Raw genomic sequence first — 12,111 nt, 5'->3', positions numbered from 1 at the left:
GGTAGTGGAAGTTAAAATGAATAAATGGAATCTCCTCTTTCAGGCCAGACAAGAAGCCACATAGTGAGTCCATAAAACCATAAGTGCTTATTGCAAGGCAGCTTGGGTTCAAATCTGTTTTGCCACTGAAGATCTTTTAACGTTTTAAATGACTTGACTGAAGTATAATTTACATACAATAAAATGCACCCATTTAAGTACCATGTATATACACCTGTGTAACCATCCGAATCAAGATGTAGATTGTTTCCATGCCTTAGAAAGATTTCTCATGCCTCTTTGCAGGTAACACCCTTGGCTTCTGGCAACCACTGATTTTTTTTAAATTAATTTTGCCTATTCTAGAATTTCATATAAATGGAATAATATCTACTCTTCGTGTTTTCATTTTTGTTGTTCAACATTCAATGTATTAATGATATGGTCGGGTCTAAAATCCCCCATTTTGATTTGTTTTCTCTTTGTCCATATTTTCCCTCTTTGTCTGCCTTCTTTTGGATGAGTTAGATAATTTTACCACTCTTTTTATTCTATTTTGCATTATTAGCTGTACCTCTTTTTAAAGTGTTTGCTTTAGTGTGTACAATACGCACCTCAATCACAGTCTACCATTAAATACTATTATGTTACTTCATATACAATGTGGTAACCATACAGCAGCATTGTTCCAATCTCATCCTTTGTTATTGTTGCCCTATAATTTACTTATACATATGTTATATGCCCCACAATACATTGCTGCTGTTTTTGTTTTAAAATTTGTTTTTTGAATAAGAATACAAAATTATTGTCTGTTTACTCACATACTTGCTATTCCTGGCCTCCTTCCTTGTTTGTGTTGTAGGCCCATTTCCTTCTGGTATCATTTTCCTTATCTGTAACGATCTTTAATGTTTCTTGTAGTGCAGGTCTACTAGTGATGACTTCTCTCAGCTTTTGTTTGTCTAAAAAATGGCTTCATTTTGTCTTCACCTTTTTTTTTTTTTTTTGAGGGGTCAGCCTCACTGTCGCTCAGGCTGGAGTGCAGTAGTCGCTCAGGCTCACTGCAAGCTCCGCCTCCCAGGTTTGCGCCATTCTCCTGCCTCAGCCTTCCGAGTAGCTGGGACTACAGGCACCCGCTACCATGCCTGGTTAATTTTTTTGTATTTTTAGCAGAGACGGGGTTCCACCATGTTAGCCAGGATGGTCTGGATCTCCTGACCTCATGATCCGCCCGCCTCGGCCTCCCAAAGTGCTGGGATTACAGGCATGAGCCACTGCACCCGGCCTGTCTTCACTTTTTAATAACTAACTAACTTTTTTTTCTGGATATAAAATTCTAATGTGACAGTTTGTGTTTTATTTTACTTTCAAGACTTCAAAGATATCATTCTGGCATGTTTCTGACTTTACTGTTTCTGATGAGATACAGCAATCATTGTTATCTTTATTTTACGGTAAGTAATGTTTCTTTTCCCCCAGACTGCTTTTGAGAGAGTTTCTTTTTGTCAGTTTTCAGCAATTTAATTGCTTGTGATGTACTTTTGTGTATTTTGTTGGTTCGTTAAAATTTCTGTATATCTGTGAGTTTATAGTTTTCATCAAACTGGGAAACATTTTGACCACTATTTTTTCAAATCTTTTTTTTTTGCTTTCTACTTCCCCCTTCTGTTTACAGATATGTTAGGTCATTTGTCATTATCCAATGGGTCACTGGGACTCTTTTATTTCCAGCATTTTTTTCCTTTGTGCTTCCGGCTAGGTAACTTTCATTGTCATCTTTGACGTTCGTATATTCTTCTGTAATGCTTAATCTGCTTCAGAGATTTTGTTAAGTTCTAGAAATTCCATGATTTTTAAAATATCTTATATTTTCTTCCTCGCTACACCCCTTTATTCCTTTAAATTTGTGTAGACATCTATTTTACGATCCTTGTCTGTGGCCGGGCGTGGTGGCCCACACCTGGAATCCTAGTACTCTGGGAGGCTGAGGCAGGTGGATCACCTGAGGTCAGGAATCCGAGACCAACCCGGCCAACATAGTGAAACTCTATCTCTAGCCAGGCGTGATGTTGCACACCTGTAGTCTCAGCTACTCAGGAGGTTGAGGCAGGAGAATTCCTTGAACCCAGGAGGCAGAGGTTGCAGTGAGCCAAGATCACACCACCACACTCCAGCCTGGGCGATGGGAGTGAGACTCCATCATCATCATAATAATAATATAATAATGAAATCCCTGTCTGTTACTTTTCTCTGTCGTTTCTGAATTTGACTGGAGTTTTTCCTGTTTATGGGTCCTTTTTTTTTTTTTTTTGGTTTTTCTGTTAATTTTGAAAGGATACTGGACATTGTGACCATTATATTGCTGAACTTAGAGATTTTGTTGTTTTTCTTTAAAGAATGTCAAACTTTTTTTTTTTCTAAAAGGTAGTTAAGTTACTTGAGGTTCAGCTTGTCTCTTTTGGAACTTACCTTTAAGCTTTGTTAAGACTAGTTTATTCTTATTAATAAGCTGAAATCCTTCTGAGGTTTCTGTTGAATGTCCCCAGTGTTCAACAAGATCTTTCTTATCTGTCTGGTCAGAATTCAGACCATCATATTCTGCTTTGGTCTCCTCATACCATACTGCAATCTAGAAAGTTTCGGCACAAAAGGATTTCCTTTTCTCTAGATTCATAGTCCCATACTGCCTGATATCCAATGTTTGAATAAAACAATTTCATATACTTTTCTAGTTGTTTATAATGGTAAAACAAGTCCAGTGTCCGTTACTCCATTACAATTAGAAGCAGAAGTCTCTCTGGCACCTTTTGATTAATTTTGATATTGTTTGATTTTCTTTAGGTTTCATGCAGATCACCTTTACAGTTAATGAGGTTACTATTTTATTTACTTCAGTTGGTCAAACCAAAGTATTAGGAATACAACCATAAGGACATACTGGATTTGGAAAAGCCCTTGATTTAATTAATTAATATTGAATATTTAAGCAGTACTTTACTCTCATAAGTAACTCCTTTTTCATCTTTGAGCTGATTTGCTTATCAGTTTAGTCTTGATTTTATAAGTTTTGCTTTGAAAAGATGGCAGTTTCTGGTCATATATGAAGATTTGTGGGGAGGACATTCTCTTTGGAGTCTATCCCTTAGGCCTTCTCAGTACCTCAAATAGTATCTTATGTATAGTAAACATACATTGTAAATATTTGTTGCTACATGAAGGAGGAAAGACTGAATTTGGTAAATAAAAACTTAATCTCAGAGCTAGAAGGTATCAGTAGAACCCTTCCCTGCTTTAAAATGCCACCATAAGCATAGGGTTTACTATTTTTTACTTCATAGCTATATAATTATGGACCAGCCACTTGGTTTTGTACAAAATTGGTTTAATAATAGCATACATACCTGTTTCTCAGGGTCATGGGAATTAAATGCAATATGAGTTTGGGAAATTTTAAGCAGTAAGCAAATGTTAGTTTGTAATATGACATCAGCATCTCAAGAAGGGAGAGAGCTCTAGGGATTGGGTGGTCTATCAAGGTTTCAAGAGAAAGAGGGATTTGAGGGTCTGTAGGATATAGATAAGTAGAGTGAATTGGGAAGAAAGGGCAGTGTTAGTCAACAACTCGAAGCAGGAGAACACAAAGTCTTGGTGGAATAACGGAATTGGGAAGGGAGTGAGGAGAAACGTTGGGAGTCAGATGAACTGGGAAATAATATGCACATCAAGGCATTGGAAATAATTCTGGGTCAAAAAATTGTGGCCAACATGTAGAAGATACCACAGACAAAGATATCACAAGAAAACTATATACCAACATCTTATGAGTATAGATGGAAAAATCCTCGACAAAATCCAGAAATATATAAAAACGATTATATACCATGACCAAGTGGGATTTATCCCAGGAATGCAAGATTGGTTTTATATATGTAAAAAATCAATGTAATACTCCATAGTAATGGAATAAAGGACAAAAACCAGGTGATCATCACAGAAGAAACGTGACAAAATCTAATACCACACAGAAACATGTACAAAAATGTTCACAGCAGTATTATTCCTAATTGCCAAAAAGTGGAAACAACTCAAATGTCCATTAAGTGATAAGCTGATTAACAAAAAGTGGTCTATCCATACAATGGAATACTATTCACCCATAAAAAGGAGTGAGGTATTTATACATGCTGCAGCCTGAATGAGCCTTGAAAACACTATACCAAATGAAAGAATCCAGTTACAAAAGACTGTATCATGTGACTGTATGAAATGTCCAGAATAGGCAAATCTATAAACAGAAAGTTGATTAGTGGTTGCAAAGGACTGGGAGAATGGAAAATGACTGCTGATGGAATATGAAGTATCTTTTTGGGGTATTTATGTCCTCAGATAGAAGTAATGGTTGTGATGGATGCACAACTGTTAATATACTAAAATCCACTGAATTGTACACATCAAAAGAGTGGATTTTATGGTATATGAGTTATATCTCAAGCTATGAAAAATCAATTAATTTTACAAAGTATTAAAGGCTTTACATTTTGGATATTAATAGCCAACATTGATTTAGCACTTACTTTGTGTCAAGTACCTGCTAAATGCTTTGAATACATTATTACAGCAACCCTACAGCATTGAGCAAAGTGTGGCTAAGAGGGGTTAAATTACCTGCCCAGAGTTATATGCTAGTAAGTTGTAGGGCTGAGAGTCACACCCAGGGCCTATATTCCATATTACAGTGGTACACTGCCTCCCAGGCTAAGGGACTATACACCCTCCCATAGGAGAGAGCCATTAAAATTCGGAGTGACATATTAATGGAGGTACTTAGGAAGGATAATTTCTCAGTGCAGCATGCTTAGGTCATAGACACATTGTAACTCCTTTTTTTCCTAAAATTCACTTCAAAATTGCCTCTTTAGCCTCTTTAAATTCCATTTGTTACAATACAGGGTTTCCATTTGACACTGTCTGATATAGGACATGAAAATTTAAAACTTAAGTTGTTTCCAGTCAATTCCACAAACATTTATCAAGCACTTACGTGTCTAGCAATATGCTAGATCTTGGAGAGGCAAAGGTGGTGTTTTATGTGATTCAGTCTAGCCCAAGAGATAATCTGTGAATATGTAACCATTAGAGTGTGGTGTGTTATGGGAGCATGGAGAGAAGAGGAGAATTCTCTGCATCATTACCTAAAAATGTCATGATTTTCAAGATAAGATCAAGGACAAAACTAAAGTTCTGTCATTTAATATAATTTTCAAATGTATCTGTATCTAGGAGAAATGCCATTAGTTGAAGATATTTACATTTGAATGAAAAGCTACTTTATTCAAAGATAAAAGTATTTTAAGAAAAAGATAATTCTCCATCTTAATTCCACAGTTGTTAACAGTCACAAGTGGCAAGAATTTAAGGCTGTCTTCCTTTTCTCTTACCACTAATCTCTTTGGAGAAAATGGAACTGTAGTTTTATGGGAACCAAAATACAAAAAGAACTTCGAGGAAAGGAATGCTAGCTGTGAGGACCCTCGTGAGTCCTCAAGGACTCACAATGTGTTATTTGATATTGGCAGATAATCAACAAATAGTGGTATCATTTATTCTCAACATCATTTCCTATGCCAGATATTAAAGAATCAGCACTTTGTAAAAGCTCGATACGTATTTTGCTGGAAGGTAGGATGGGATATTAGGTTTCACTGTTTCCTTTCAATAGCAAATGCAGTTTTGTTGTCATTCCTGCATTTGTACTTTTAACAGTCATTTAAACACCAGAGCTGCAGATTTTATGTGAATTCAGTGTCTATCCTTAGAAGTCTCTTTAATAGGATGTGAAAAACCTTATAGAGATGGGAAAATAAAAACAAACAACACAGCCCCAAGAACCTAAATCATACCAGATGGGACATGTTGAGAAGGGTAGTGTGTGTCTGATTTCCTAGGGTCGTTAACTCTTGGTAGGTGAGCTAACACTGAACATGACATGCTCAGTGACTGCTAAACATGTAGCCTCAGTGTTCTAGTGAGAGTAGTTAATAGTCAGGGGGTACCAAAGTGTGTAAAAGCTGGAGAAAATACTAGGTTTTCCTCAACAGTGATTTCCCATGAATCATCTTTTTACACTTCAGATTATATTATTCTTAACCACATTTAGGGCAAGTAATGTCCATCTACAAAACTATGCAGATGGCTTGTCATAAGCAAAGATAATTCTCAAGCTGAACAGTAAATGATCAATCTGATTAAGCTAATTATCAACAAAGACCAACCCATAAAATTTAACGTTACTTTAGGATTTTTACAGCATTAATGTAGTTCAGCCTGAGTTAATTTCTCTTCATCCTTTACTTAGAGTCTCTTAAAAGAAAACAAAGTACTCCTCAGTGCTTTCTTAAAATGAAAGTTTGACAGAATAGTATATCACAACTCTATAGTTTGCCTCTCTCTAAACCAACTAAAGGAAATCATCACTTTTTCAGTAAGTTTTGAACATAGTCTTCAAATCATACTAAAGGAATCAAGATTAAATATGTCAGTCATATCAGAAAACTAGACAACTTAAACATCTATTACACTTGAGTGGATTCATTCACATTACATGTTATTATTTAATCTTTCCAGGCCTCAGATATCCCAGCTGTAGATTAGAGATGATTGTACCTACCTCATGGATTGTGAGGATGAAAGATGATTTGAATGTGTTCCCCAGAAAGAGTGTGTTTGTTATTTAATCTACAATGCAATAGTGTTGAGATGGGCACTAGTGAGGGGTGTTTAGGTGGGTACTAATCTGTTAACCCACATTAATAGATTAATGCCATTATAAAAGGGCTTGAGATTGCACATTGAATCTCGTGCTGTCTTGTCGTCTCTTGCTCTTCCATCTTTGACCATGGGATGACACCACAGGAAGTCGTTCACCACATGTGGGTCTCTCAACCTTGGACTTCCCAGCCTCTCGAACTGTAAGAAATAAATTTCCTTTCTCTATTAGGTATCCAGTCTGGGACATTATAGCTAAACTGAATGGACTAAGAAAAGCTAGTATATCTAGAGAGTGTTTAGCACTGGATCTAATTCTTAGTAAAGTGTCAGTAAATATTAACTGTCATTGTTTTCTATTTATTTTTAAAATGAAGTTTATGGGACAATTAATGCTTGGGGAAGTGTGGTATAATAGATGAGGCACTGGATTTGATCCACAAATCATGGATCAAATTCCAGCTTTCCTGCTGTGTGACTTTTGGCAAATTGTTTAGTCTGTTCTTTCATGTCTTCTTCCATTAGTAAGGCCTATGAATCACTCCTTACAGGCTCATTTGAAGATTGAAATAATGTATTTGAAAGTTCCAAGCATATTGCTTGGCATATAGTAAGAATTCAGTAACTATTAGGTGAATCTGAAACTTCCATTTTCAAATAATATATTTGTCAATAACTACATTCTGCTCGCCTCTGGCAGCTTTACTCTCCTTTCGTTTATTTTGTAGCTTTTGTAAATATTTTACAAATATTTTTGGCTACCAGTCAGTGTTTGTGTGTGTGTGTTTGTGTGTTTGCTCTTCTATTTCACTTCTTGGAAGACTGCCTTCGTGCTTGCTTGGATAAAATGATTATGAATCCTTTTTCTTTTTTGGTAAAATAGTGTACTAGATTTAGAATACAGTGCAGGAACCCAGGAGCTGGTTTTTTGAAAAGATAAACAAGATAGACCACTAGCCAGACTAATAAAAAAAGAGAAAAGAATCAAATAGACACAATAAGAAACGATAAAGGGGTTATCACCACGGATCCCACAGAAATACAAACTACCATCAGAGAATACTGTAAGACTAAACCAGGAAGAAGTTGAATCCCTGAACAGACCAACAATAGGCTCTGAAATTGAGGCAATAATTAATAGCCTACCAACCAAAAAAAAAAAGCCCAGGACCAGACGGATTCACAGCTGAATTCTACCAGAGGTACAAAGAAGAGGTGGTACCATTCCTTCTGAAACAATTCCAAACAATAGAAAAAGAGGGACTCCTCCCTAACTCATTTTATGAGGCCAGCATCATCCTGATACCAAAACCTGGCAGAGACACAACAAAAAAAGAAAATTTCAGGCCAATATCCCTGATGAACAATCCAGCAGCACATCAAAAAGCTTATCCACCCCTGTCCCGTGTGGCCCCATCCCGCAGCCTGCCAGCCATGAGTTCCACGCAGTTCAACAAAGGCATCTAGTATGGGCTGTCAGCCGAGGTCAAGAACTGGCTCCTGCCCAAATATGACCCCCAGAAGGAGGCAGAGCTCCGCAGCTGGATCAAGGGACTCACCGGCATCTCCACTGACCCTGACTTCCAGAAGAGCCTGAAGGACGGGATTATCTTATGCATACTCATGAACAAGCTGCAGCCGGCCTCAGTCCCCAAGATCAACCACTCCATGCAGAAGTGGCACCAGCTGGAAAACCTCTCCAACTTCGTCAAGGCTGTAGTCAGCTATGACATGAACCCCATGGACCTGTTCGAGGCCAACAACCTATTTGAGAGTGGGAACATGAGGCACATGCAGGTGTCTCTTTTTGCCCTAGCAGGGAAGGTCAAGACTAAGAGGCCACAGAGCGGGGTGGACATTGGCATCAAGTACTCAGAGAAGCAGGAGCAGAACTTCAGTGACGCCGCCATGAAGGCTGGCCAGTGCGTCATCGGGCTGCAAATGGGCACCAACAAATGTACCAGCCAGTTGGGCATGACCGTGTATGGCGTGAGGAGGCATCTGTGTGACCCCAAGAATCACATCCTGCCCCCCCATGGACCACTCGACCATTGGCCTCCAGATGGGTACAAATAAGTGTGCCAGCCAGGTGAGCATGACAGCTCCTGGGACGTGGCAGCACATCTATGACACCAAGCTGGGAACCGACAAGTGTGATAATTCCTCCATGTCCCTGCAGATGGGCTACACCCAGGGTACCAACCATAGTAGCCAGGTCTTTGGCCTGGGCCAGCATATATGTGACCCCAAGTACTGCCTGCCAGGCACAGTGGCTGACGGGGCTCCCTTAGGTGCTGGCAACTGCCTGGGCCCAGGAGAGGTCCCTGAATATCCCCTTTACTACCAGGAGGAGGCTGGCTACTGAGGCTCCCAGCACACTCTCTCCCCACATTATCTCCCTGTCTGGGTTTTTGGGTTTTTCTGTGTTTTCATCTTTTTTTTGTTAACCTGTTCAGTGCTGCCAATCAACCGAGGGTCTGTGAGTGGCAACGTGGAATCAGGCAGCAGGGCTTTCTTCCCCCTTGCCTTGGTCCTTCGCAGGACTGAGCCACCAGGCTGTGGAGGAGAAGGGGTCAAGGCCATATCCCAATATGTGTATGGTGAGGGTCCCTGCTGGCACGTCCAGGCTGTCAGCAGAGCTGTGCCGGGGAGAAGAGACCTGGGCTTGGAGGGAACCAGTACCCGGAGGTTTCCAGTTGCCTTGCCTCTTCCCACTTTTGTCAGCCGATCAGTTTGTGGTTTCTATACCTGCAAAAGTTTCAGGATGCATTAACAAAAGAAAAATACATTTTTTTTTCCTGAGGAATGGGGTGGGGACAGTGGAGAGGGTGCTGGGAAATGAGTCCCCTGGGAAAGGGGGCCTGTCTGTGATGCTAAATATCTCAGGCTCCCAAGTGGCTGGATTTCCCTAGGACCCTCAGACCAACAGACCTCAGACCTGCCTCAGGGCCCAGTGGGGAAAGTGAGGCCTGTACAAGGAAGTGGATGCTGAGTGGTTGGGCCTAATCCCCCCAACTCCCCACACCACCACCACTGTGGCCTCAGTAGGGTTTTTTTTTTAGTAGTTGTTGCCCAGTCTGGAGTGCAGTGGCATGATCTTGGCTCACTGCACCTCCACCTCCTGAGCTCAAGGGATTCTCCTGCCTCAGCCCCCCAAGTATCTGGGATTACAGACATGTGCCACCATGCTTGGCTACTTTTGTATTTTTAGTAGAGACGAGGTTTCACCATGTTAGCCAGGCTGGTCTCAAACACCTGGCCTCAGGTAATCCACGCACCTTGGCCTCCCTAAGTGCTGAGATTACAGGCGTGAGCCACCGTGCCTGGCCCTTTAGTAGGTTTTAAGGAGCCCCAGCCCTTCTCCCCTTCTGGGCCTGACCAGCTATACTGCTCCATCTCCCCCAGCCACATGCCCCTCCAAGTACTGCACAGGGACCCCCCACCCAGGGGCCCTGCTCCATGAGATAATGTGAAATATGACTGTGGACCAAACACAATAAAACCTCTGTAAGGAAAAAAAAAATCTTATCCACCACAATCCAGTCGGCTTTATCCCTGCTATGCAAGGCTGGTTCAACATATGCAGATCAATAAATGTAATATATCACAAACAGAACCAATGACAAAAACCACATGATTATCTCAGCAGATACAGAAAAGGCCTTCAATAAAATTCAATACCCCTTCATGCTAAAAATCCAATAAATTAGGTATTGATGGACCATATCTCAATTAGAGCTATTTAAGACAAACCCACAGGCAACATCGTGCTGAATGGACAAAAGCTGGAAGCATTCCCTTTGAAAACTGGCACAAGAAAAGGATGCCCTCTCTCACCACTCCTATTCAGCATAGTATTGGAAGTTCTGGTCAGGACAATCAGGCAAAAGAAAGAAATAAAGGGTATTTAGTTAGGAAGAGAGGAAGTCAAATTGTCTCTGTTTGCAGATGACATAATTGTATATTTAGAAAACCCCATAGTCTCAGCCCAAAATCTCCTTAAGCTGATAAGTAACTTGAGCAAAGTCTCAGGATACACAATCAATGTGCAAAAATCACAAGTATTCCTATACACCAATAATAGAGAACCAAGTCATGAGTGAACTCCCATTCACAATGACTATAAAGAGAATAAAATACTCAGGAATAAAACTTAGAAGAGATTGGAAGGACCTCTTCAAGGAGAACTATAAACCACTGCTCAAGGAAATGAGAGGACACAATAAATGGAAAAACATTCCATGCTCATGGTATCACAAAAATGGCCATACTGCCCAAAGTAATTTATAAATTCAATGCTATCCCGATCAAGCTACCATTGACTTTCTTCATAGAATTAGAAAAAAATGACTTTAAATTTCATATGGAATCAAAAAAGACCCTGTATAGCCAAGACAGTCCTAAGCAAAAAGAACAAAGCTAGAGGCATCATGCTACCCAACTTCAAACTTTACTACAAGGTTACAGTAACAAAAACAGCATGGTACTGGTACAAACACAGATATACATAGACCAATGGAACAGAACAGAGGCCTCAGAAATAACACCATACATCTACAACCACCTGATCTTTGACAAACCTAATAAAAATCCAAGCAATAGGGAAAGGGTTCCCTATTTAATTAATGGTGTTGGGAAAACTGGCTAGCCATTTCCAGAAAACAGTAACTGGACCCCTTACTTACACCTTATACAAAAATTAACTAAAGATGGATTAAAGACTTAAACGTAAGAACTAAAACCATAAAAATCCTAGACAAAAACCTAGGCAATACCATTCAGGACATGGGCATGGGCAAGGACTTCATGACTAGAACACCAAAAGCAATGGCAACGGAAGCCAAAATTGACAAATGGGATCTAATTAAACTAAACAGCTTGTGCACAGCAAAAGAAACTATCATCAGAGTGAACAGGCAACCTACAGAGTGGGAGAAGGTTTTTGCAATCTACTCATCTGACAAAGGGCTAATATCCAGACTCTACAAGGAACTTAAACAAGTTTACAAGAAAAAAAAAAAAAACATCAAAAAGCGGGCAAAGGATATGAACACACACTTCGCAAAAGAAGACGTGGCCATTAAACATGAAAAAAAGCTCATCATTACTGGTCACTAGAGAAATGCAAATCAAAACCACAGTGAGATACCATCTCACACCAGTTAGAATGGCGATCATCAAAAAGTCATGAAACAACAGATGCTGGAGAGGATTTGGAGAAATAGGAATGCTTTTACACTGTTGATGGGAGTATAAATCAGTTCAACCATTGTGGAAGATGGTGGCAATTCCTCAAGGATCTAGAACTAGAAATACCATTTGACCCAACAATCGCATTACTGGGTATATACCCAAAGGATTATA

At 39.7% G+C, this 12,111-nt stretch overlaps 1 protein-coding gene and 1 pseudogene across 2 annotated transcripts in view; both read left to right on the top strand.

Annotated features, from left to right (window-relative positions):
- The window catches only part of ALDH1A2 (aldehyde dehydrogenase 1 family member A2), a 112,639-nt gene that overhangs the window by 77,334 nt on the left and 23,194 nt on the right, over positions 1 to 12,111 (top strand). The window lies entirely within an intron of this gene.
- On the top strand, positions 7,895 to 9,200 carry LOC134808451 (calponin-2-like; annotated as a pseudogene).

The sequence above is a fragment of the Pan troglodytes genome, chromosome 16 (assembly GCF_028858775.2).
Source record: "Pan troglodytes isolate AG18354 chromosome 16, NHGRI_mPanTro3-v2.0_pri, whole genome shotgun sequence".
Classification (NCBI taxonomy): domain Eukaryota; kingdom Metazoa; phylum Chordata; class Mammalia; order Primates; family Hominidae; genus Pan; species Pan troglodytes.
The sequence above is the reverse complement of the archived record's forward strand: the minus strand, read 5'-3'. Positions and strand labels throughout refer to the sequence as shown.